Source organism: Schistocerca serialis, chromosome 5, assembly GCF_023864345.2.
Source record: "Schistocerca serialis cubense isolate TAMUIC-IGC-003099 chromosome 5, iqSchSeri2.2, whole genome shotgun sequence".
Lineage (NCBI taxonomy): Eukaryota > Metazoa > Arthropoda > Insecta > Orthoptera > Acrididae > Schistocerca > Schistocerca serialis.
In genome coordinates this window covers 538,056,751-538,083,641 of record NC_064642.1, presented here as the reverse complement: position 1 = coordinate 538,083,641, position 26,891 = coordinate 538,056,751, and the positions used below count along the sequence as shown (strand labels likewise).

At 44.1% G+C, this 26,891-nt stretch overlaps 1 protein-coding gene and 1 non-coding gene across 5 annotated transcripts in view; both read right to left on the bottom strand.

The window, feature by feature from the left end:
• Positions 1-26,891, bottom strand: part of LOC126481571 (kinesin-like protein KIF21A) — a 500,490-nt gene that overhangs the window by 366,968 nt on the left and 106,631 nt on the right. The gene's annotated exons all lie outside the window — the stretch shown is intronic.
• Positions 11,122-11,195, bottom strand: Trnat-ugu (transfer RNA threonine (anticodon UGU)). The gene has a single exon. It is a non-coding gene; the product is annotated as a tRNA-Thr (tRNA).

The window sequence follows — 26,891 nt, the reverse complement described above, 5'->3', positions numbered from 1 at the left end:
ATTTCCGCAGGATAATGCACGACCGCATGTTGCAGGTCCTGTACGGGCCTTTCTGGATACAGAAAATGATGCCCTGGCCAGCACATTCTCCAGGCCTCTCACCAATTCAAAACATCTGGTCAATGGTGGCCGAGCAACTGGCTTGTCACAATACGCCAGTCACTACTCTTGATGAACTGTGGTATTGTGTTGAAGCTGCATGGGCAGCTGTACCGATACACGACATCCAAGCTCTGTTTGACTCAATGCCCAGGTGTATCAAGGCCGTTATTACGGCCAGAGGTGGTTGTTCTGAGTACTGATTTCTCAGGATTTATGCACCCAAACTGCGTGAAAATGTAATCACATGTCAGTTCTAGTATAATATATTTGTCCAATGAATACCCGCTTTTATCATCTGCATTTATTCTTGGTGTAGCAATTTGACAGCATCTCATCTCTAAAGTAGTCTGTAGAATTTCCTTAGAGAGTTCTTAATTTTGAAAAACGTTTTCGAGAGTACGACTTTTGTATCTTGTGTACTTAGTTTCCCGTTCTGTTGACCATCTTTGGCGTGTGTTTTTTCTGCCATAACTACATACACTGTTCCCACATCTTTATATATTTTACGCTCGCGTGTTTTCACACGATTTTTACACAAAAATGGGATTTGAAATAAAGACTTATGTCGCCATACTTGTGGAGAGACGCTGTGTTATTGTCGCTATTCACCTGTTCACCGCTGCGCAGTGTGGCACTGGTTTTGAATTTTTCGTGAAATGTCTTTGCTTTAGCGTCTCGCCGCAAACGAACTAAACGCTGAACAGGTGAACGGCAACAATAACAGTAGCATCTCTCGATGAGCTTCTCAGATCTCCGTTTTGTGTAAAATCTTGTGAAACCACGCTAGAGTGAAATACAAAAATACATGTTTCTTCTTTGTGTTTTACGCCTTTCCCCGTAGTCGCACGGTTGTATAGGTTAATTGCCCTCTTTACTAACTGTAATAAAAGTCTTATTAAGACCAGATGCGTTTCGCTTTAAATTAAAGCATTGTCAGTGGTCAGGTTCGTTTGTTGTTCACTGCATTCTCCTTCGTCTTCCACGTGTGTGGGGTGTGTATTTGCACGGGTATTTGGACGCACGCACACACACACACACACACACACACACACACACACACACACACACACACACACACACACAAGCGCGCGCGAGCGAATTTGAAGAGGACTGCAATGAACAACAAACGAACCTCACCAGTGACGACGCTTTAATTTAAAGCGAAACGCGTCTGGTCTTAATAAGACTTTTATTACAGTTACTAAAGTGGGCAATTAACCTATACTACTGAAATATAAAAAGACGTGGAAACACAGTGCATGTAATTAACACAGAAAATGAAAATAACGAAAGATGCAAAGTACAACGCAAAACGTAATTTTGTTTCCAAAATTAATAACTCTTTACGCAAATTCTTCCGACAACCCTCGTCCTTTTTCACTTTTGAGACGTGAACTATGATAGAAGTTGGGAACAGTGTGAAACGAGAGTCATCCGACCAAATTACTCGTTTACACTGCTCCGTACTCCACATCTTGTGGCATCGGCACCATGTTTTCCTGTTGCAGGCATTTACATCACTGGTTTCGGATTTCCAGCTCACGCTGCATTTCCGTGCTTGTAGAGCTGCAAATTGAAATTGACATTTCTGGGAAGGTCTTACGGGACCAAACTGGTGAGGTCATCGGTCCCTAAGCCTACACACAACTTAATGTAACTTTAACGCTAAGGACAACACACAAAACCCATGCCCGAGGGAAGACTCTAACCTCCGACGGGGGCAGCCGCACGGACCGTGACAAGGCGCCTGAGAAAATGGCTCTGAGCACTATGGGACTTAACATCTGAGATCATCAGTCCCCTAGACTTAGAACTACTTAAACCGAACTAACCTAAGGACATCACACATATCCATGCCCGAGGCAGGATTCGAACCTGCGAGTGTAGCAGTCTCGCGGTTCCCGACTGAAGCGCCTAGAACCGCTCGGCCACCACGGCCGGCGGCGCCTGAGACGGTGCGGCTGTAGAGCTGCCTTCGTATTGTTTTGATGCTGACAAGGTTCGCAAGTGTGACATTCAGTTCTGCAGTGACTTTTGTAGCTATCGCCCTCTTACTTTTCGCCACAATCCTTTTCAATGACCGTCTGTCACGATCACTGAATACACATTTTCGTCCGCGTTCTGACTTAGAGGGCGTTTTTTTTTTTTTTTTTTCGATTTCCCTACGTGCAGTATAAATCTTTGATACGGCGCATCTTTAAAAACCAAACCCTTCGGCTGCCTTGGTCACGGAAACACGCACAATATGAGCACAACAATTTGCTCACGTTCGAATACACTTAGCTCTGACGTACTACACTCACAACTGCACAGAACACTGTTCTGACCTCTACTGACACCTGCACGTACTGATTAAACTGCACAGGTATCACTCGTGATCAAATAAAACAGCGCAACATGCAGGCTTGGCTAGCTTCTGCATTTGTTTTCAAATACACATTTCTTGCGATGTATTCATAGTTTAGTCCAACCCCTGTACATGTACTTTTCAGTATATTCGTATAAACTGAATCATTATCTTATTTTTCTACGGGTATTAATGAAGATTTCGTTGAAACCGAGTCAAAATTTTTCTAATAATGTCTCCCAGGCCAAGTTTCCATTGTTGTACTGGTTTATGTATATACACTGAAAAATTGTACCAACGCCGGGAATCGAACCCGGGTCTCCTACTTACTAGGCAGGTGCGTTATCCACTAAGCCATCACGGCCGAGCGGTTCAAGGTAAACATATACTTAAATTAATATCTCTATGAGACCATTTACGTTCGGTGCTGAGATGCTATTGCAGAACATGGAGATCCTCGGCAATTCTATTCGTGTGTAAGGGTGAATTTCAAGTAGACTTCAACGGCAGGGAGAACTGGGATCGAGGAGGGAGGCGTGCCAGGGTAATATGTGCAATTGTGTGAAACGCTGTGCCAAGGTGGCTTATGTGTATGGCTAGTAAGCAGGAGACCCGAGTTCGATTCGCGGCCTTGGTACGAAGTTTCACTCGCCGCTTGATTCTATACACAAAAAATCATATCTGAAACTTCCTGGCAGATTAAAATTGTGTGCCAGACCGAGACTCGAACTCGGGACCTTTGCCTTTCGCGGGCAAGTGCTCTACCAACTGAGCTAGCCAAACCCGACTCTCGACCCGTCCTCACAGCTTCAATTCCGCCAGTAGAGGGCAGATTGTGAGTCGTGCTTGGTGGCTCAGATGGTAGACCACTTGCCCGCGAAAGGCAAAGGTCCCGAGTTCGAGTCTCGGTCCAGCACACAGTTTTAATCAGCCAGGAAGTTTCATACCAGCGAACACTCCGCTGCAAAGTGAAAATCTCATTCTGAAAATCATGTACTGTATGAGACCATCAAGTGTCTGAAATTTTGTCATTTTCACCTCCCTAGACAGAGTCTCCCTTTGCCTGACTAAAATAATTTTTTTTCTCTATTTGGTTGTACAATCTTGTTAACGTGTACCTGGACTTCCTAACTCTTCCTTTATTCTCATCGGAAATACAAGACGAACTATTACCAATCACAAACAAACACAGGTTACTCCGCCGTTCACTGAGCTGTTGGTCCTGCAGACCATAACCACTTTACCTTCTCTGAAAGCTTCTCGTCTCCAAGAACTGTGCTTTTCCGAATAGACGCCGCCTAACATCAAAGCAGCTTTAGTGCCCTGCGCTATTCACTCAACACTCTAGCTCGGGAGGCAACGCTACGGCAGACGTCAATACACAGAGACCTGGGGAACGTGGCGGGAGCAGGTAGCCAGTCGGCAGCAGCGTGTCGCAGTGCGACGCCCTGCTACCCACGCACTCACACCTCTTTATTAGCTCTTCTCGGGTGATTTTTAAGCATCTAATGCATGTTGTAATGAGAGAAATATCCACTCTTCACTCCCCTCAAACAACGGACCTGCTGCTAGCACTCTGTCACGGTATTATGGCTGTCAAGTAAAATCCAAATTTGTGGGGTGTGGTTGTGAGTGAAACAAGGTTCCCCTACCTCACGCAGTACTGGTACTACACTGTACTATGGGTTTTATACTCAGCATCACTACTAAGACAGAAGTTATACAACGAAGTGACAAACATTGAAATGATTCGTGATAGTGATTAACTAACAGCATGTTGTTCGTTGACGATAACAATATTTATAATTACAATACTGCATCATTTTAAGACAATACGGTTCAACTACACTTAAAATTTCAGTGTAATTCTTCTGGTTGTGCATACCGAATGACTGATAGTTTTAACACATTTTTGCAGATTTGATACATTAGATGTGTACGAAATGCATTAGTATAAGCAGTACGAAATGCATTAGTATAAGCAAAGTATAACTTAACAAAAACAAGTGGCGCAAATGTCACTGATTAATAGCCCTTAAGTGGAGAATAAGCTATGTTTTAGAAAACGCTTATTCAAATCTGATGCCTTCTACAGCACTGTTTACTTCCATAATTTCACATCTGATCACGTTAATGGATTTATTGCATTATTTCTTAAATTTGACTGGCACTGCTGAAGTTTAATGAAGCATGTTTCTGAAAGCTACATTTTTTAGGTTGCTGGTCTAAAGTACAACCTGGACCAGCATTCAACAAGATGAACGTGGCCGGCCGCGGTGGTCTAGCGGTTCTGGCGCTGCAGTCCGGAACCGCGGGACTGCTACGGTCGCAGGTTCGAATCCTGCCTCGGGCATGGGTGTGTGTGATGTCCTTAGGTTAGTTAGGATTAAGTAGTTCTAAGTTCTAGGGGACTTATGACCTAAGATGTTGAGTCTCATAGTGCTCAGAGCCATCTGAACCCGTTGAACCATGAACATGGAAAATATAAGACTCGAATTGACCGGTGCAACCAATTTAGCAGTGTAAGATCAAACCAAGACGGTCTTTTGTCTTCCCAGTGGCTCATTACTGTGCAGCCACGCCCACTACACTGGTGAATACGCAATTCTACACTGAAGAGTCAAAGAAACTGGTACACCTATCTAATATAGGGTCCCCGCGAGCACGCAGCAGTTCCGCAACACGACGTGCCATGGACTTTTACTAATGTCTGAAGTAGTGCTGGAGGGAACTGACACTAAATCCTGCAGCGCTGTCCATAAATCCGTAAGAGTACGAGGGACAAAGATCTCTTCTGAACAGCACGTTGCAAGGCATCCCAAATATGCTCAATAATGTTTGGTGGCCAGTGGAAGTGTTTACTCAGAAGAGTGTTCCTGGAGCCGCTCTGTAGCTATTCTCAACGTGTGGGGTGCCGCATTGTCCTGTTGGAATTGCCACAGACTGTAGAAATACACAATGAGCATGAATGGATGCAGGTGAACAGACAAGATGCTTACCTACGTGTCACCTGTCAGAGTCGTATCTAGACGTATCAGGGGTCCTATATCACTCCAACTTCATACGCTCTCGACCAGCTTGTACAGTTCCCTGCTGACATGCAGGGTCCATGGATTCACGAGATTGTCTCCATCCGCTCGATACAATTTGAAGCGAGACTCGTCCGACCAGGCAACATGTTTCCAGTCATCAACAGTCCAATGTCTGTGTTGACGGGCCCAGGTGATGCGTACAGCTTTGTGTTGTGCAGTCATCAAAGGTACACGAGTGGGCCTTCGGTTCCGAAAGCCCATATCGATTATGTTTCGTTGAATGGTTTGCACGCTGACACTTGTTGATGCCCGGCATTGAAATCTGCAGCAATCTGGGGAAGGAGTTGCACTTCCGTCACTTTGAACGAGTCTCTTCAGTTGTCGTTGGTCCCGTTTTTGCAAATGGCTCAAATGGCTCTGAGCACTATGGGACTAAACATCTATGGTCATCAGTCCCCTAGAACTGAGAACTACTTAAACCTAACTAACCTAAGGACATCACACAACACCCAGTCACCACGAGGCAGGGAAAATCCCTGACCCTGCCGGGAATCGAACCCAGGAACCCGGGCGTGGGAAGCGAGAACGCTACCGCACGACCACGAGCTGCGGACCCGTTTTTGCAGGATCTTTTTCCGGCCACAGCGATGTCCGATATTTGAGTTTTACCGAATTCCTGATATTCACGGTACACTCGTGAAATGGCCGTACGGGAAAATCCCCACTTCATCGCAACCTCAGAGATGGTGTCTCTCATCGCTCGTGCGCCGACTATAACACCACGTTCAAATTCACTTAAATCTTGATAACAGACACTTGTTGCCTTACATAGGCGTTGTCGACCGCAGCGCCGTATTCTACCTGTTTACGTATCTCTGTATTTGAATAGGCATGTCTACACCAGTTTCTTTGGCGCTTGCGCTGCACAGCACAACATACGATTACAAAGTGTCTCAATTTGTGAAGTTGAGACGAAGAACTTAAATTTCAGTTTTCTTTCCTCTCCAAGAGCAAAATAGTTATACTTTCTCTTAATGACTGATGCATTTGTGTCCACAGATAAAGTACAGATGAACATACACACGATATAGCATGATCATGTTGTTCAATGTCCGCTGCAATCGCTCTGTGGCTGTAGTGAAATAACTGAATGCCGTCTCAAAGCCATCGCGGATCTTCTTCCACCACACTTCTGAGATCAAGTCTTGCAGCAGGAAGAGGGTGAGTGGGCGCTCTTAGGGGAACTGGAGACGGATGTTAAGACAGGTATATTGTAGCCGATTGTATTTTGTGCTCGGAATAGCCACCAGCGTGTTGTAATGGTCCTTTTCTGCAGCTCAATAAAGACTATGAAGAAGAAAGAACCACCAGCGTGTTGGAATGGTCCTTTTCTGCAGCTCAATAAAGACTATGAAGAAGAAAGAATGAACGGGTGCTATTTTGGCAATGTTTTGTGAATTTTCACATCGCCCTTCACCGCAGCGCAAAGGAAATGCATAATCTCCAATGAACAGCGAAACAAGTTTGATTTCTTTCTTCCATGCACCTTTTGACTGATTTGATGCGTCCAGACACCAATCCCTCTCCTGCGCCAATCTCTCTTCATCTCGGGCAGCACTTTTATAGAACATTCTCAATTATTTGTTAGATTTAAACCAAACTTTGCGTTCGCCTGCAGTTTTAACCCTATATAGCTCACTCGGGTGACGTGGATGTTACTTCCTATATCTTAGCACATGTCATTTTCTGTCAGTGTTCTCCGTTTGTACCTTTTCTCGCCGATCCTTCGAAGAACCTCCACGTTTCTTATGAGTTCACTTAATTTTCAACATCATGCTAAAGAATCGTATCTCAAATTCTACGATTGTCTTCTTTTCCAGTTTTCCCACAGCCCATAATTCACGCCCATAGAAATCTGTATTGTAGACGTACTGTCCCAAGCATTTTTTCTCAGATTAAGGCCGGTGTTCGATGAAACGTTATACAGTGATTGGTAAAGCCACATAATTCCATGCCACTTTCAGTAGTTTTATTGGGCTGGCGCATAAATTCCTAGCGTTTTTCCACAAGTTTAATAAACACAACAAACACAGGAAAGAAAGACTTTAGTCACCAATAAAATATTCTCCTTCGCCATTTCAACATTCTGTCAACGCTGGGTAACATCGATTCCGCGACTATAGAAATCACGTAGTTTTGAGATGAAGAACTCGTCGACCCATGTTCGGAGCGCATTTTCATCTGGGAATGGAGTTCCTTGAAGGTTTTCTGATTGTTAGCGGGAAAGGTGAAAATCTCAGGGCGCACGATCAGGTGAATAAGGCCGGTGTGGAATAATTTCCCAACCCAACTCCCGTATAATGTCTTCTGTCAGTCTAGCCCAACGCAGGTGGGTGGTATCGTGGAGCAGCATCACTTCACGCATCTTCCTGGTCGTTGTTCTTGGACTACGTCTCCAAGACATCTCAGGTGTTGACAATAAATGACAGCAGTGATGGTTACACTTGGGGGGGGGGGGGGGGAGCAATTCATAGTACACCACACCATCGCCGTTCCAGAAGATGCATAATATTTTCTTCCACTGGTGCGCACATGTCTTTGCACTGGGAGTTGCTTCTTTCTTTGGAGCCAAGCATTCCTTTCTTTTCCTAATGTTAGCATAAAGATACCATTTCTCGTCACCTGTAACGATACAGGATAGTTATGGTCGTCGTCGTTCACGAGCTACTTGATGACAAGCAAGCAGTGATGCAAATATGACTAGTCGCAGATTTTTGTGATTTTGGTTTACAATAGATTTTCGAACCTTCCTCTCTGGATGCAAATGCTGTACGATGATGGAACGATGGCAGTTTTCATCACATTTGCCAGTTCTCGAGTACATTGATATGGATCATTATGGACTAATGCTTTTAAACCATCTTCATCAAACGCCGAACGTCTCCCTGAACTTTGAAACTCACGAACGTCAAAAAGATTCTCCTTAAAATAAGAAAACCCTTTTCTTGCCGTGCTCTGTCCCCATTTGCGAAGTAAATGTTTGTGGCTGCCTCCGCTACTGTCACCCCTATTTTGAACTCAAACAGAAAAATATGTCTGCCATGTTCCGATGTCTCCTCTTGGGATTCCATTTTCTTACGCCCACAGCTCCACTCACCATTTCCAATCGACAGTATGAAAATTCAAAATGCAACAGTGAACAACAAATACAAAATTACAATAGATATATAAGCCCATAGCAACGGGAATATCAACAAACCCAATAAAAACGCTACGAACTTACGCACTAACATAATAGATCTATCATCTAATACAGTCACTGACCGTCACATCAAGAAATGTATGATAATCTATAATGAATAAGAAGTCTTTAAAGTAGAGTCCAGGAGGGGGAACACCGCTTCCCTTGTCCCGAATGCCGGACTATACCCTTTTCGCTACTCTAGTAGAATCGCGTCTTTACTCGTGACAGTTCTGTAATTAAAGCAGTTTCGCCTGTGATAACGCGCGCCCATGGGTTGTAGACATCACGTCTCGTAGTTGGTGCTAATAATGTGTAGACACGAGATTAAACATCCGCCTTTGGTGGTCTAATGGATGACTCATCATTAGTGGAAGCCAAATAATGGATTACAAGGGGAAACTCACCCTGCTTCTGGTGTAGTCTGTTGGGGAGGGGGGCAGACAAAAAGAGCTGCTGGAAATGTTTCCGGCTGCCAAAATAGAATGTCCCGACATCCTGTTAGGGAGGGGCTTGTAGCGATGATGGAAGGGGACAGGATGTTACAATAACGGGGAACTTTAATTTATGTCACAAATTGTCCCCTCGGTGTTAACATGTCGTTTCAACAGATAACACACGGGGCTTTAGATAAACCTTACCACGTGTAGTCCATGTGCAAATAGGATCATTCAGAAGAAACAGCACTGGTAAAAATTTCAGGAGGTGGCAGTATCGGCTAATTCGAATAAAATATACCATGTTACATGTGTCCAGTTCTTATAGGTTACAGAGCTACAGCTGCTAAACTGTTACCTAAACGAATATTCACGAAAGGTGTGTAGCAACGGCAAATGATCAGTTCAAAGTTTATTTTCATAAACTCCACTTCCGAAGTCAATGAATTTTCGAGCTCTTTTCATAACACTACGTGTAACTCTTCTGATATCGTATTGGAGTGCTTTTCTGGTTGCAGCACTACTCATAATCCAAGCAATCAATACGTCTGTTGTGTTTATTTATTCTTTGTAAACTTCGCATTTCAACTATATACACACGCAAAAACCTAAAGCAGTTAAGATCCGAGGACCTTGTTAATTATCCGTCTTACCGGGAACGCTTTGTTTAGATTGTATGTCACCTGATAACTAGAATGTGAAAGGCTCCGTCATGCTAGAAGAACATACTTATTGCTGTTGCCAAAAGCGAACTCTTTCAATAACGTCGCCAAGACTGTTTTCAAAAAAGTGTAGGTAACGGCGCTTTGTAAGACGATGCAATAACATAATAAGTCCTATCAACTGTCTGATAATAGCCGGCCGTGGTGGCCGAGCGGTTCTAGGCGCTACAGACAGGAACCGTGCGACCGCCATGGTCGCAGGTTCGAATCCTGCCTCGGGCATGGATGTCTGTGATGTCCTTAGGGTAGTTAGGTTTAAGTAGTTGTAAGTTCTAGGGGACTGATGACCTCAGATGTTAAGTCCCATAGTACTCAGAGCCATTTGAACCATTTTTGTCTGATAATACAAGAAATCCAATCACCTGGCTATAATACCTCACCACACATTTACAGGAAGAGTTCTTGAAATTGTGCCTCCACAAAGCCACATGAGCTTTCGTCCGACCACAGATGTGGGACAAGTGTCAGTGACACTGTCACGTGTGATAGTGGCTTCACCACTAAACAGTACTTGTGAGATTACTCGGTGATTTCCAATTAGCCAACCTCGAAATTCCAATCGTCTATACCCATCGCCTTCTCGAACGCGTTGTGTCCGTTACAAATGAACAGGATAGAAGCTGTGCGTACACAGGTTTCCGACATTGTCTTTTATGTGAAACACATGCATGTGATTGTTGAACGACTACTTTCTATCAACTTTATAATTTCAACTGCTTCATCCACATTTTGCTCGGATGAAATGTGACTGCTGGGCACTGCTCCAGTCTAACGGCGTCAGAAGAAATGAGGAAAGACTCTTCAATCTGATACTCTTCAGTTAGGAAATCGTGTACGGTGCTCTTCACAAACAGCAGCTGGGCGTTCCCATTACACACTGAAGAGCCAAAGAAACTGGTACTCATGTCCAATATCATGTAGGGCCCCCGCGAGTCCGCGGAAGTGCCGCAACACGACGTGGCATGGACTCTACTAATGTCTGAAGTAGTGCTGGGGGGAACTGACGCTATCTGTCCTGCTGGGCTGTCCATAAATCCGTAAGAATACGAGGGGCTGGAGATCACTTCTGAATAGCGCATTGCAAGGCATCCCAGACATACTCAATAACGTTCATGTTTATACTAAGATGGTATCTGTTCTTTCGGACTATGCAGCTCGTTAGAGTGAAATTACAATGAAATGAACGCCCTTAGCTGCTTACAGGCGTTGACATACGTCAACGGGGACAGATGAAAATGTGTGCCCCGACCGGGACTCGAACCCGGGATCTCCTGCTTACATGGCAGACGCTCTATCCATCTGAGCCACCGAGGACACAGAGGATAGCGCGACTGCAGGGATTTATCTCTGGCATGCCTCCCGCGAAACCCACATTCTCAACGTATTGTGCCCGAACGAACAGATACCATCTTAGTATATAATTCAGGCTCACCGGCCACTTGACCATCTTCTTCTTCTTCTGTGCGAATGCACAAACAGTGCCCGAACTCTTACGGGAAACGGGAATCGGCAACGCGCCGCGAGTAATGAGTATAATGGGCGGGGGCACTACGAATGTAGTGCGGGACAATACGTTGAGAATGTGGGTTTCGCGGGAGGCGTGCCAGAGATAAATCCCTGCAGTCGCACTATCTTCTGTGTCCTCGATGGCTCAGATGGATAGAGCGTCTGCCATGTAAGCAGGAGATCCCGAGTTCGAGTCCCGGTCGGGGCACACATTTTCATCTGTCCCCGTTGACGTATGTCAACGCCTGTAAGCAGCTAAGGGCGTTCATTTCATTGTAATTTCAATGTTCATTTTGTTGAATAAAACCGGTTCCTTTGCATTTTCGCCACCAAAATTTGTTCTAGCTTCTCTGTCGAACAGAGACCTTTTTATTCCAAATACCCTGTCAGTAATAATATCGGTGTCCAAAAGCTGAGCACTCGTCTGTTCCTGGTCACTTCCTCAGCTCAAATCGAAACTGAAAGAGGAAGGGTGCAAAATGACCTTGGAGGCTGAAGGGAGATTGGAGCATGACTGCTTAGTGGTTTACCAAAATATAGCAATCCTAGGTACGGAGATGATATCTCCGCTTGGTGGAAACTTCGAGATCATTATCGAATAGAACTGTTTATCGTTCTCTATAAAAATTATAAGAATAAATGAAAAACGTGGGTCTTTTTACGGTCTTCTTTTACAAATCGGCGCCGTCGCCCCCTTCGACAAAATGCTGGCTACGGCCTTAATTTACGGCACCTTAATTTATCGCTATACCAGTTCCCCACGTTTCTTTCATTTCATTTCTGCTAACTTATTTGGTGGCAAAAGATATTAACTATCACTTGTTTGGGATAAAAAGTACATCTTAAAGTACTATCAATCGGAATCAAAAGCCATTTTGCCAAAAGTGGTTTTTGAGGAAATCAGATACTTATATTAGTCTTCTAGGAACTACCGGTTTCTCCAGCAACCCTGGTTGTGTAAAACTTCGCATCCTGCACGAAATAGCCAGTACACTGCGAGCAACAGTTCTCTTCTTTGTAAACTCTTCCTACACCATTTACTAAATAAAAGCTAGTAAGCAAGTTTTTTTTTTAACTAATGATGAAAAAAGTTTTATGTACGTCCACTGTTTTATTTTTAAGTTTCGTATTTTCTTACATGATAACGCTCGTATGTGTAACTTTTTCCGTCTCTGCCACCTTTCTGTACCGTAACTGAAGTTTTTAAGATAGTCTGCAACCTTAGCTCTGGACACACATTAGTATTTAAGGAAAACATCGGCGACAAAAAGTAATGAACGCAAGTCTGATTTAAGAAAGTATTTTACTTCAAAGAAAGCAATTGCTCAGTTCAGAGGAGAGAAACACAACTGTCACGCAGAACAAGGAAGTTTGCCTACAAAGACATACATGTTTTTTTGACAGTCGTCCACAATGAAAGAAACCTCGTCTGCAGCAACAAGTGTTTCTTTGTAAGAATACGTAGTTGCTCGTCTTCCTGACGGGCGGAAATAGCAGAGATCGCGCAAACAAAAATTAAATATTTATGCGTCCGGTTCTTAGACAATGTATTTTAACTTTTAAACGACTGATCAGAGAAAAAAAAATCAGTAAATTAGTCTGCAACCAGCGATTCTGAACACATACCTAGCGATTCTAATAGCTTATTTTCTATACAAGGAAGCAGTTACATCATTTCGTGAAGAGAGAGGAATAAGAGAGAGCTGTGTTTCAAAACATCCGAATGGATCTCCGTAACACTGAGATATAAAATAACACGTTTCACTACGGTGTGAAATTGTAGGTTAGCAGTAGTTTAAGGAACTCTCCATCGGTAGCACACCTTGTATCTTAATACAATCACGGTAAGGGGCGTGGGAGAGGCCGGAACAAGCGACGATTACTGCAGAACTGGTGGAGGTACTCTTCACAAGCAAAATAGTCGACGGCTTTTCACTTTCCTTGCTTACGAAGTGAAAAAGCTCTGAGCTCGAGCTAGAGCTAGAAAATACATCCATCTGCACATTTTAGTGCGTCACAAACCGCCAAAGCCTTTTCTCTTTTCTTGCAATAAACACAGAACAAATTCCGATTTTTATTTCGTGGTTCCTTTCGTTTCCTGCACTCGCCCCTACTTTAGCCTTTCCTTAGATCAGAGTTCAGGCTTTTTTTGTAAGAGAAGTTTATTGAAGTGTCCACAGGTCTTATCTCCATACCCTGCAGAATTATATCCATTTCGGGGAGAACCCACCATAAGCGAATGAAATTGGTACAAGCTAACCTGGTTACAGTCCAATACGCTCTTATTAAGCTTTCCTATTGGCATGAGCATAGTGTACTGTGCATGTCACCAACATCAAACGGAAATAGTCACATGACCATCAACATTATACTGTTTAGCAATTATTGCAGTTGCAATTGTAAAGAAAATACCCTTTGGTCTTAATAATAGTTCAATAACTCTTTAATAACATTATCGATTTCGGGACTGCTAGTCTCATCTTCATATGCATCTTAAGTACACATCTAATGCGTGTTATGTATTATTTTCCGGAACACAGTTGGCTGTCAACAGAATGGCAAGTGTGCATGTCCTACGTCCACAACACCACACAAAATGACACCTCACTGGTGGGCAACAGTTATGGACATGGGGATTCCGCACTTGCCATTCGGTTAACAGCCAGCTGTGATCCCGGAAGATAACATCCAACATCGACTAGATATGTACGTAAAGAGCATCTGAAGATGGGATGCTTCACAACAAATGACTGACTTCAGACACTGCATTTTTTTCTTTAACTGTGGAGTCATTTGATAGTGCATTAACGAATGCATATGTTAAGATTTAATTGTGCATGGTATTGCTGGCTTCAGTTATTACAGAATTAAAGGAGCGTAAATGGGTTTGGACGAACTTGGGAGGGGCGGATGCAGAGCGCAGTCCCGAAATCTGTCGTGTATTTAAAAAGTTATAAATCTGTCCTCGCAGCGAGAAGCTATGTTATTTATAAATGCTAATCATACGCTGCTGCGTTCCCACCATCCACTACGATGGGTTCCGAAGAGAGAACTACTTTAATATTTGCTAAGACAAATTTTAATATTACGCTTATTTGTCCCTTTTTCTTTCACGCGCATTAGTGGCTAACAACAATGGTGAATAATTGCTGTTTCAGACGCAGATCACGCGCAGCATTTCCTCTTCTTCTTTTATGACGAGCCGTTCTATATCCCGCCAACTTTCGGCAGTGATCTGTGAAAAAGCTGCCTGCGTTAGTTCCAGTACGTCTGGCAGCTTAACAGACTTGTTACTTCTCGGGCCAAATCCCGCAGCTTGGCTCTACATCAGTTCTGTAGGTTCATATTGGAATGGTACAGTAGCAAATGTAAAAATGCAGCATTTGTATGATGTGCTCGATGCTGTGAAAACGATTGTTTTTCGTGTTTCTACGATACTTATCCACCCCTGTGGTATAAAACGATGAGCATAGTCCTAATAAAAAGGGTTTGGTTTTTCATTTTTGCCTTATTGTTATGTTTTCTTAATTTAAACATTTTATTAACTTTTCGTAAAACATCGATAATTAATAATTTGTATTTGAAATGGAAACAGGAATTTCGCGTCCAATATTTAATTAGAAACAAGAAGACGTGCATTATTCATAAGCCGGCCGCGGTGGTCTAGCGGTTCTAGGCGCGCAGTCCGGAACCGCGCGACTGCTACGGTCGCAGGTTCGAATCCTGCCTCGGGCATGGATGTGTGTAATGTCATTAGGTTAGTTAGGTTTAAGTAGTTCTAAGTTCTAGGGGACTGATGACCACAGTAGGTAAGTCCCATAGTGCTCAGAGCCATTTGAACCATTATTCATAAACAATGATCAATTTGAAATAATTACATTTCGTAATTATAAAACTGAACGAGTAAAAAAAATGATACTGCGGAGTTGTGGGTTTGCTAATCAAGTGCATTATATACAACGCTGGGAAAACTTCACAGCCGATTATCTACGTAAATTTATGAAAAACATTAAGAGCGGCCTATTTCTTCGCACGTTTTACCGTGTTCCTCGAGGACGCGTGTTTCATTCACTACGGAACAGAAAGCAGCCTCAGCCATTTTCATGCTGCGCATTAACAGGGCGACAATCAGAGCACAACGCTACAGAGGCTGTGACTGTATACGATTTTTGAAATAAAAACTACGTAGCTACAGTGTGATTAAGAAAAACGTTGATGGCTGCTAATACATTTGAATAACTTGAAGTTTCATTTAACGTAACTTATTAATAAGATATCTAATACATCAGTAGGACCTATTTCCACGAGTGTAACAACACCAGTGAATGTGTACTACGGCTTCTGACGAATCATCGGGTTTGTGTTTGTTTGCATCATGTTTATTGTTATGATGAACCGATTATAGCAGCGATTGCCGACGGCGAATGCCGGACGCCCGCTGCGCATAACACGCATGTGGCGTGAACGAGTGCACCTGCGCAGCGCGGCGCAGCCCACATGGCACGAGACGAACTGGCGACCCCGTGGGATAATGGGGCAGTCGGCCGCCCACCAGCTACCGCCCCACGCCTCGCGGCCACGCAACGCCCCACCACCCGGCACCTGATACAGCTTCTCGCCGCACTGTCTGCATTTAACCGCGTGGCGCTCGGACAGTAAATTTCAAAAGGCGACAGTTTACGATCTACACGTTCCAGGTTATACCGATACTTCTTCAATTTCATCGGAATGGAAAATACACTGACAAAAAAAAAAAAAAAAAAAAAAAAAAAAAAAAAAAAAAAAAAAAGTTGCGATTCTTTCTGCTAGATAGAACGGCCACCGGACAGCATTACTGTTCATCGTGCTTCATGTAATACCGGTCCTGGTAGGGTATGTAAGGGAGTGTCAACAGTGCCCGATGTAGAGCGATCACTGTAGAGGGCACGGAGATGCCGTGCGCTGATGTGCGATGGCGTTCCCAACATCTGACAGCGTTTGAATGGTGCCTCGTTTCCATTTGGCCATGAGGTCGAATCCCGCAATAGCCAGATTTATGGGGCATTCGCATTTGACAGTGGCCGTGCTGGACAACAGGCACACTCTTCGTCGTCAAGGTGCTGTCTACCAGGTCTGACCACAAGTGCGGATCGCTGTATTGTGCACCGAAGACGTAGTAATCCCTATCACGTCTGCGCGTGTTATCCGAGAACAAGTAATGGACTCCCTACAACATAGTGGTATCCCCCAATATTGGTCGGAAACTAGCGGCAGCCAGACTAGGGAATCACCGTCCCAAATGTGGGTTGTCAGTAACACGAACAAAAGCTGCTGATGAATGTCGTCGAATTCGTTCAGAGGTGAATCGTGGTTCCAAATGTAACCTCCTTACTCAACCGATTCGATGCAAATAAACTCAATTTGATAGCGAAACAGCCGGCCGGGGTGGCCGAGCGGTTCTAGGCGCTACAGTGTGGAACCGCGCGACCGGTACGGGCATGGATGTCTCGGGCATGGATGTGTGTGATGTCCCTAGGTTAGTTAGGTTTAAGTAGTTCTAAGTTCTAGGGGACTGATGACCTCAGAAATTAAGTCCCATTGTGCTCAGAGCCATTTGAACCAATAGCGAAACATTTAAAAGAAGTTGATTTACAGATTTTAACTGTTAGTTGACAATGCCGAAATATTCTTATGGAATCAGGCCAATTAGAAAATGTACTGTTAACTGTGCAATTATTTAAATTAAGAACTTTCACTTGTTCATAACTCAGTTTATTGTTAGGTAATGTTAATTTTGTACTATTGTAACTATTTCCAGCTGTATTGTCAATGTTACCTAAAGCCAACTAAATAAATACAAAATTTATTCCCGTTGACCATTTTTTGGAGTACGGCGGCGATCTGAGAAAAGGTCTCATTCATCCAATGTTTCGGAGAGGCACAGCGGTGTTGCTGTTGGCGTCATGGTGTGGGTACCCGCCAGGTATGACCTCACTTCACTGCAGGCGGTCACTAAGAGAACTCGACGGAACAGCGGTACGTCACGGTCATCCTGCGTCCTCATGTGTCATGCGACAATATCGTGATCAATTTTCCAACAGGATAATGCTCGTACTGCACATGGCACGTGTGTGTACCAGCTGCCTGAGTGGTGTTGGGGTACCTCATGGCCAGCAAGATCCCCAGACCCGCCCCGCTTGGAAATTTGTGGAACCAGCCTGGACGGCAAATCCGTGGTGGTAAGTTCTTATAGTACCAAACTGCTGAGGTCATTGGTCGCAAATCCGTCCCAGTACCAGTATATCAAGGACCAGGTACTGCAGTTGTGTGGCAGGTTGCCCCACGAGAGTATGCAATGGCTTTAGGACTCCCTTCACAATGGAATCACTGCATGCATTCAGACCAAACGGGGTGCAACGTCATATTGATATGTGGGCTCATATTGCCAGTTCTTTGTAAATCTGACTCGGTTTTATAATCACTAACATGGTTTCACCTACCCTATCAACCCGTAAGTTTTCTTTCGTTTCCTCCTTCCTTTCTGGGAGCTTCACTTTCTCAGGCAATATAAGAAGTCGCTGTGATCTGAGACACAAACACTTCTACGACGATATCGTTCGTAATATTTTTATGAATCTCTGTGGTCTACCTTCGGTTTACAGGACTGATTGGTGTTTTACACTTTAACGGCCTCTGAAACAGTCATCATTTCGAACGGAATACTTTTGTAACGTTATTTCTTTGAAAGTTGCACACTAAATGAATCCGTAACCTCCAAAGCCTTCTCTGCATCATCTGTCACACGTGTTGGACGATATTCTCCATGACGCTCTCGCGCTTCATCAAAGGAACCCGTTACGAAACGCAACGTTCTTCTTTCCATGAATTACATCTGCTCTATCAATACTAATTTGTAAGGGCCTCATACTGCCAACCATTACTACAGAATTGGCCGAAGGAAGGATTTGTAAGTTACCTCTCTCGTGGGTGAACTACATTTCTTTAGGATTATTCTAGTGAATCTCAGCCCGAGATGTGCTATTCCTAAAGCTCGTTCTGTACAATTTTAAAATATTCATATCGAATATTAGATACTTTTAGGCTGCTACTGTTAGTAATGACTGACTGCAAATTGTGTAATCAAACAATAATGCATCTCAAACTGGTTCAAATGGCTCTGAGCACTACGGGACTTAACATCTGAAGTCATCAGTGCCCTGGCACTTAGAACTACCTAAACCTAACTAACCTAAGGACATCACGCACATCCATGTCCGAGGCAGGATTCGAACCTGCGACTGTGGCAGTCGCGCGGTTCCAGAATGAAACGCCTTGAACCGCTCGGCTACAACGGCCGGCAATGGGTCTCCCCGGCTATTATGTGCGACAGGTTGCTTTTGTTTATATTGAGCATCAAGTGAAAAATCTTGAAACCCATCCCGTAGGTCTATGAGCTTGCCACGAAAAATCGCCATCGCTATGAAACAGAGGACTCATTTAGAAGAGAGAATCATTAGTGTGCTCTGTGCCACAGTCACGTTATAAACATCTCCGATCACGTCACTCTTACTGGAGATAAATCCTCATAAGCGAATGTAGCTTCGGGCGTACAAGAGAGTGTTGTAAGACAGTTACTTTCCCCTATAAACTCAAATTACTTGCAGGATAAGTCGAAAGTTTCGTAAGGGTGCTGTTGTAAATAGAAAAGTCGTAATTGGGAAGTCATGACACCAGAACATTTTAGAGTAATGCAGGGATCTGTGATAACTGTAAGTTACTTAACATTTTTATGTATAACCACCACAAAGTTGCTAAATCATTTATTGTTCTCCAACTAGTATCGACAGTATGTAAATTCAAATTTTAAATTGTTATATAGCACATACCCATAATCTGAAAATATACAATGAAGTGAAAAAAGGTACGGGATAGCAATACCCATACACAGAGATGGTGGTGGAATCGCGTGCACAAGTTATTGAAGGGCAGTGCATTGGCTGTCATTTGCACTTAGATAATTAATGCGAAAAGGTTTCCGACGTGATTATGGCCGCACGATGGGAGTTAACAGATTTTGAACATGGAACGGTAGTTGGAACTAGACACAGTGGGCATTCCATTTAGAAAATCGGTTGGGAATTCAATATTTCGAGAGCCTCAGTGTCAAGAGTCTTCCGAGAATACCAAATTTCAGACATTACCTTTCACCACAGACAACGCACTGGTCAACGGCCTTCATATAACGACCGAGAGCAGCGACTTTTGCATCGAGTTGTCAGTACTAACAGACAAATAACACTGCATGAAATAACCGCAGAAATCAGTATGGGACGTACGATAAACGTTTCAGTTAAGATAGTGCGGCCAAATCTGGCTTTAATCATTCATGGTAGCAGACGACCGATGTGGGGGCTTTTGCCAACAGCACCGCCTGCAACGCCTCACCTGGGCTCGTGACCATATTGACTGGACCCTACACAACAGGAAAACCGTGGCCTGGTGAAACGAGTCCCGTGATCCGACGGTAGGTTCAAAAATGCGTGTGAAATCTTATGGGACTTAACTGCTAAGGTCATCAGTCCCTAAGCTTACACACTACTTAACCGAAATTATCCTAAGGACAAACACACACACACACACACACACACACACACACACACACACACACACACACACACACACACATGCCCGAGGAAGGACTCGAACCTCCGCCGACGGTAGGGTTCGAAAGTTGCGCAGACCCCACGAATCTATGGGCTCAAGTTGGTAACAAAGCACTGTGCAAGCTGGTGGTGGCTCCATAACGCTGTGGCCTGTGTTTACCTCTACTGGACTGGATCCTCTGGTCCGACTGGACCGACCAGTCGCTGGTAATGGTTATGTTCGGCTACTTGAAGACAATCAGCAGCCATTCATGGACTTCATGTTCACAAAAAATGATGGAATTTTTACGGATGACGATGCCCCATGTCAATGGGCCACAATTGCTTGCGCCTGATCTGAAGAACAATCTGGACAATTCGAGCGAATGATCTGGCAACTCATATCGCCCGACATGAATCCCACAGAACATTTAACGGACATAATGGAGAGGGTCAGTTTGTGCACGAAATCCTGCACGGGCAGCATTGCTCAATATTTCTGCAGTTGACTTGTAACCACTGGTTGACTCCATGTCCGGCGAAAGGACGTCCATCACTAGATTAGGAGGTATCCCACGACTTGTCACCTCTGGTGGGTGGGTAGTGTTTAACGTCCCGTCGACAACGAGGTCATTAGAGACGGAGCGCAAGCTCGGGTTAGGGAAGGATCGGGAAGGAAATCGGCCGTGCCCTTTCAAAGGAACCATCCCGGCATTTGCCTGAAACAATTTAGGGAAATCACGGAAAACCTAAATCAGGATGGCCGGAGACGGGATTGAACCGTCGTCCTCCCGAATGCGAGTCCAGTGTGCTAACCACTGCGCCACTGTCACCTCTGTCTACTATCGAAACTAGATACATACCCGCCCGGATAGCAACACGCATTAACGCGCTGTTTCTGGGATTCTCGGAGGCACGGCCGGCCCTGCCAGGCGGATTGACAAAGACGGTCGGTTGCTGCCCAGCGTCTAGTAGTTTTTAGGCAGTTTCCCCACATCCGACTACACGTAAACCGGGCTAGTACCCAAGTTCCAACTTCGTTACACGATTCGTAAACATGTCGAAAAACTTTCCCATATTTCCATGTGGATAGCACTAGACATAAACGGATGGAGCGACAGAAAGAGCATCCGGCCATCCCCTACCACTAACATTACCAAATCCAGATTAACATGCCGGTCCCGTAAAAACATGGGGCAAGGCCAGGATAAATAAGGTCCAAACTAGATACAGAACACCAAAGATTTTAGCAGTTTTTTAGTGCTTATACAGAAAAATGTAATTTATAATAACCATGGAGCACAACTTAAACAAAATTCTATGTAAATCATTCAGGAGTAAGGCGTTAGCGATGATATAATGTTGCATTGCTACATAAAATTAGTTGTAGGAAAGTAAAACGCCAAAAATAATCTTGCGGAAATGCAATTCTTTGACGAAGGAGGCACTTCGCCTGTCTCGATAGGATCATTAGAGGGTATAGAAAAGGTTTAAAACAGGGCGCAAGGTCTGGTAGTGGTTAGTTTAATTAGTGTGTGACTGTAACCGTGATGCTCATTCAACACCAGTGGTTGACTCTTCCAGAGAAGTGTCATGTATAACGAAGAGGCTCCTGTTAAAATTCTGAGTGAGCATCTTCCAAGAAGCGTTAAGCAACACGTCACAAACGCACCTCACGATGTGCCCTTGACGCATGAGCTCGAGATTCTGATTTTTAGTCGTAACCGACAGTCGGCCTTTCCGTGTAGCACACGTGGATGGTACAGAGAGATGTGAGCGATCCTGGTAAGCACACCGTAAGATGACTTACCAGTTATAACTGCCTGTCTTTATTGTGCGTCAATAAATTGACAAGAGGCATTTTTTCTGACACTATTGCAAATTATAGTGGCCACCACCCGCCAGACAATGACCACTGACTTACATTCGGCAACAGCGCAGTGTCGGGAGCTAGGACGTCAGAAGATATTGCTGCTTCACTAATTGCACTTCATTTGTACGACTCCTCGACCTCTAGGGCGGACCTCCCACGAACAAGCGGTGCCCGTAGTTGAAAGGTACAGTCCGGCATGATTCCCTAACAAGTTGTAAGAATATAAGAAACAGGCGCATATCAATCCTCATGTATTATACAGAGAACTTGGTGCAACCGCATTCTATTTTTTTTAATGCCTTACTTACTGTCTCGTACAAAAAGGAACACATCCGTTGAGTACAGGTATTTACACTGAAGCGCCAAGGAAACTGGAATAGGCATGCGTATTCAGATACAGACATATGTAACATGCAGAATGTGGCGCTGCGGTCGGCAACGCCTATATAATAAAACAAGTGTCTGGCGCAGTTGTTAGATCGGTTACTGCTGCTACAATGGCAGGTTATCAAGATTTAAGTGAGTTTTAACGCGGTGCTATAGTTGGCGCACGAGCGATGGAACACAGCATCTCCGAGGTAGCGATGAAGTGGGGATTTTCCCGTACGACAGTTTAGCGAGTGTACCGTGAATACCAGGAATCCGCTCAAACATGAAATCTCCGATATCGCTGCTCCCGGAAAAGGATCCTGCAACAACGAGACCAACGACAACTGAAGAGAGTCGTTCAACGTGACAGAACTGCAACCCTTCCGCAAACTGCTGCAGATTTCAGTGCAGGGTCATCAACAAGTGCCTGCGCGCGAACCATTCATCGATAAACCATCGATATGGGCTTTCGGAGCCGAAAGCCCACTCCTGTACCAATGATGAACACGCGACGCAAAGCTTTGCGCCTCACCTGGGCTCATCAACACCGACATTGGACTGTTGATGACTGGAAACAAGTTGCCTGAACGGGCCTCGTTTCAAATTGTATCGAGCGGATGGACGTGTACGGGTATGGAGACAACCTCATAAATCCATGGACCCTGTATGTCAGCAGGGGACTGTTCAAGCTGGTGGAGGCTCGGCAATAGTGTGGGACGTGTGCAGTTGGTTTGTTATGGGACTCATACATCTAGATACGACTCCGATAGGCGACATGCATGTAAGCATCTTGTCTGATCACCTGCATCCATTCATGTCCATTATGCATTCCGACGGACTTCGGCAATTCCAGTAGGACAAAGCGACACCCCACACGTCCAAAATTGCTACAGAGTGGCTCCAGGAACACTCTTCTGAGTAAACACTTCCACTGGCCACCAAACTCCCCAGACATGAACATGATTGAGCATATCTGGGACATGCAACGTGCTGTTCAGAAGATATCTCCATCCCCTCGTACTCTCATCGATTTATGGACAGCGCTGCAGGATTTATAGTGTCAAATCCCTCCAGCACTACTTCAGACATTAGTAGAGTCAATACTAAGTACTGTTGCGACACTTCTGAGTGCTCGCGGGGGCGCTACACGATATTAGGCAGATGTACCAGTTTCTTTGACTCTTCAGTGTATAACGGAATTGTGAGCTTGACACTCATTCTGCATGTATATCACAAGTCCGCAGCATCCCAAGTCACTTTGTAGATACAGAAAATTACATTAACAATACTGAAATCGGCTGTCTGCTGTGACTGCGGTTCTGTCTTGTCTTTAAAAAAAATTGCGTTGCGGTAGACACTTGTCAAGTTACATCCACAACTCGATGCAAGTTATGATCATTCAAAAAATGGTTCAAATGGCTCTGAGCACTAGGGGACTTAACATCTGTGGTCATCACTCCCCTAGAACTTAGAACTACTTAAACCTAACTAACCTAAGGACATCACACACATCCATTCCCGAGGCAGGATTCGAACCTACGACCGTAGCAGTCGCGCGGTTCCGGACTGAGCGCCTAGAACCGCTAGACCACCGCGGCGAGCAATGATCATTCATACTCTACTTGTTAAAGACGGTATTTTCTTCCGCTGTAACCATAAATTTTGCGCTTAAGGAAGTTCAGAATAGTAGCAGAGAAGATGTTATGAAAGTAGCTATTATTTGAGTGTTATGCATTTAGCAAACTGAATAAGAGCCAAATAAATTATGTATATGTGTATTTTTGTTTGGGATTTGGAAAGGTGTGACGTGTAAGCATAACTCTGAGAAATTTCAAGCATATGTGGAGCACATATTAAGGCTTTCTATCAAGAAAAAGTTATTATGGGTGTAAGACAACCTTACCAACCCTAGATATTGGTAGCAAAGTGTAACATGGAAGTATAACTGCGGTATACCTAGAGCAATTTTAGCGAAACTTAGTGCGTTTTACGACTTACTAATGGGGAAGAAGTATGTTGTTAGGGTACAAATTTGCAAACTTGTGGTAAATTCCTACAGGACTAAACTGCTGAGACCATCGGTCCCTAGGATTGCACACTACTTAATCTAACTAAAAGTAACTTACGCTAAGGACAACACACACACACGCACCCATACCCGAGGGAGGACTCGAACCTCCGACGGGAGGAGCCGCGCGAACCGTGGCAAGGCGCCAAAGACCGCACGGCGTTGTTAGGGGTAGAACGCCCCTAGGACCCTCAGTGGCGGGTTTATGGTATGGAAGCTGGAGAGTGGGGGAGGGGAGGGAGTAGTAATGTAAAAATAACCGTAAAGAAATGACACTGCAAAATCCACAATTTTCGAGTTCATTACTGAATAGTTGCGATAATATTTCATCCCTTGGTGTGTAGTGGGGACGGGAAGAAGATTATGCAAAAATAATGGAAAACAGCAAATATCAGTGTCGAAGCCATAGTATTCATGATTGCTAGACTTATTGTGACAGATCTAATAAAAACTGAGCCACAGGAGTGGCGCAGTTGCGTTTTGGAGGGGGTACGGGACTGACACACCAAGTACAATTACGAAATTGTGTGGAGAAATTTAAATCAAACCTGGCACTCGTATCACTAGCTGTCTGAAAAACACTTGAGGGTAAGACAGTTCTCAAATTAAACTGAAGTAAATATGGTTTTCACGAAAACGACGAATTTTATTGACTTTCCTACTAGAAGACTGGAATTGATCGATAACCGGGTTACACCACCTAGTCAGGGAAAAAAAAAGAAATCCAATATCTTCGTCTGAGTTGCCTGTCAAGTCTCTACACCAGAGTGAACTCGAGTTCCTCCGTCAAAATTTCGGAGGTTGTTCAAAGATATTTAAATATTTTGGTATAAACGACCTGTTGTCTCCTGTGGCTTTTTGCAGTGTAATTATGATATATTCACTTTGTCATCCTAATTAATAATTCACAACAGAAAAAAAGAGTGTAAAAAGCAATGGCCAAAACACACATTAATGCAACAACCCTTATATCCAAAATTCATGATGATGATGTCGCTGAGGAAACAGCGTCTTTGTGCCGCCCTCCGACTGTGTTTAGTGAACCCACACACTAGGCGAGTACTGTGTCAACTCTTCATATGTAAGCCTATTGATAACGCTGTGCATTGTTACTAACAATAACTGATGATAACGGTCCCTTACACCTGAATTATCAGAAAATATCCTCGACCAACGTCGGAAATTTTGTCGGTGGAGTTGGGAATCCCTCAGTTCTGTTTGTAAATCTTAAATGGCGTGGAGACCCTCCCTAGCAGAATAAAACAGACAGCAAGGGGAGCAGATGTGGTGGGGAATGTAGTAGCGTTCTAGCGACGCTCTGTTCCCCCAGTGACATTCCGTGGCCAATTACGAGATGGTCTGGTTCGCGCTCTTTCCATATGGTTGTCGCGCTGCTGGGATTTAGTGGAGTTCCTTCGCCCCTACGGTAGTCCTTTAGCGCGCAGCGGGAAGTATACTTGCTAACAACTGTTATTTCTTTACTTCGTTCGTAGGAACACGTCGGACCACTTCTCTACAGTCGTGGCATCTAGTGATAGTTTGCTAAACCCGCTGTAATTTCGCGAAATACATCTTCATTACGCTCTTCGTGTCTGCAGCGCAGGGTCTTGTGGTTAACGTCGCTGCCTCTATATCGCTGCGTCCAGGGTTCAAATCCCGGCCATATCGGAGACTGGATGTGTGTTGTACTGACCATTTCGTCTCAGTTTCATCGATGCTCTAGTCGCTGGAGTAGCGTGAAATAGTAAGGCGAACCAAGTGGCCGAACAACCGTAGACGGATAATAGATTACGCCATCCAATCGTTTCATCTTCAACAGTGTTTTGAGGCCCGTCAGAAATATGCTCGTCGTCAAAGTAATTTTTCCAAGGGGCATGGGAAACAGAGTTACCACTTCCGTTTTCTAAACTGCGGGAAGCATTCACATCCACAATTTACTCGTTTTACTACTCTCATGGGATATGTCTTAGTACCTCTGGATGTGCCTGAAGTCTTGTGGTAGTACGCTGAAACAGGGATACAGAAACTGCAGTCAATTTCTGTATGTAGTGGCGTCATACTGTCGTCATTTCTCAAATCTGGAAACATTTCTTCGTTTCTACAATACATACTATCAGTAAACCCCGATTCTTTAACGAATCGAACTCCCATGTATGAAACAGCTTCAAAGGTCTGATTACCTTGAAAATGACATTAAGGTGTTAAATGTTTGGTGTTTAGCAACAATGAGCGACATAGTTTAGGAAAGGTCTGAAATTTTGTTTGAAGTTTTTTGGAAGCTGCTAAATGCTCTTACTATGACACACTGAATGAATATAAATTGGGTAAATTGCGCTCCATTTTAAGCAAAAGCTAGTTTCAGGTCATATCTCAGAGATGTGCGTCGTACAAGGATATAATTTTACAGGTACATACCGTGGTATATCAGCATACTGTCACCAAATAGTGACGCGAATAGAGTTAGTAGTAAATAAGCAGTAAATTAAAACCATGTCTGATGCTCAAGTATTACTACCTGGACAGCGAAAACATTGAAAGCGTTAAATTTTTATCTGTCATCATTTTGTGAGGTG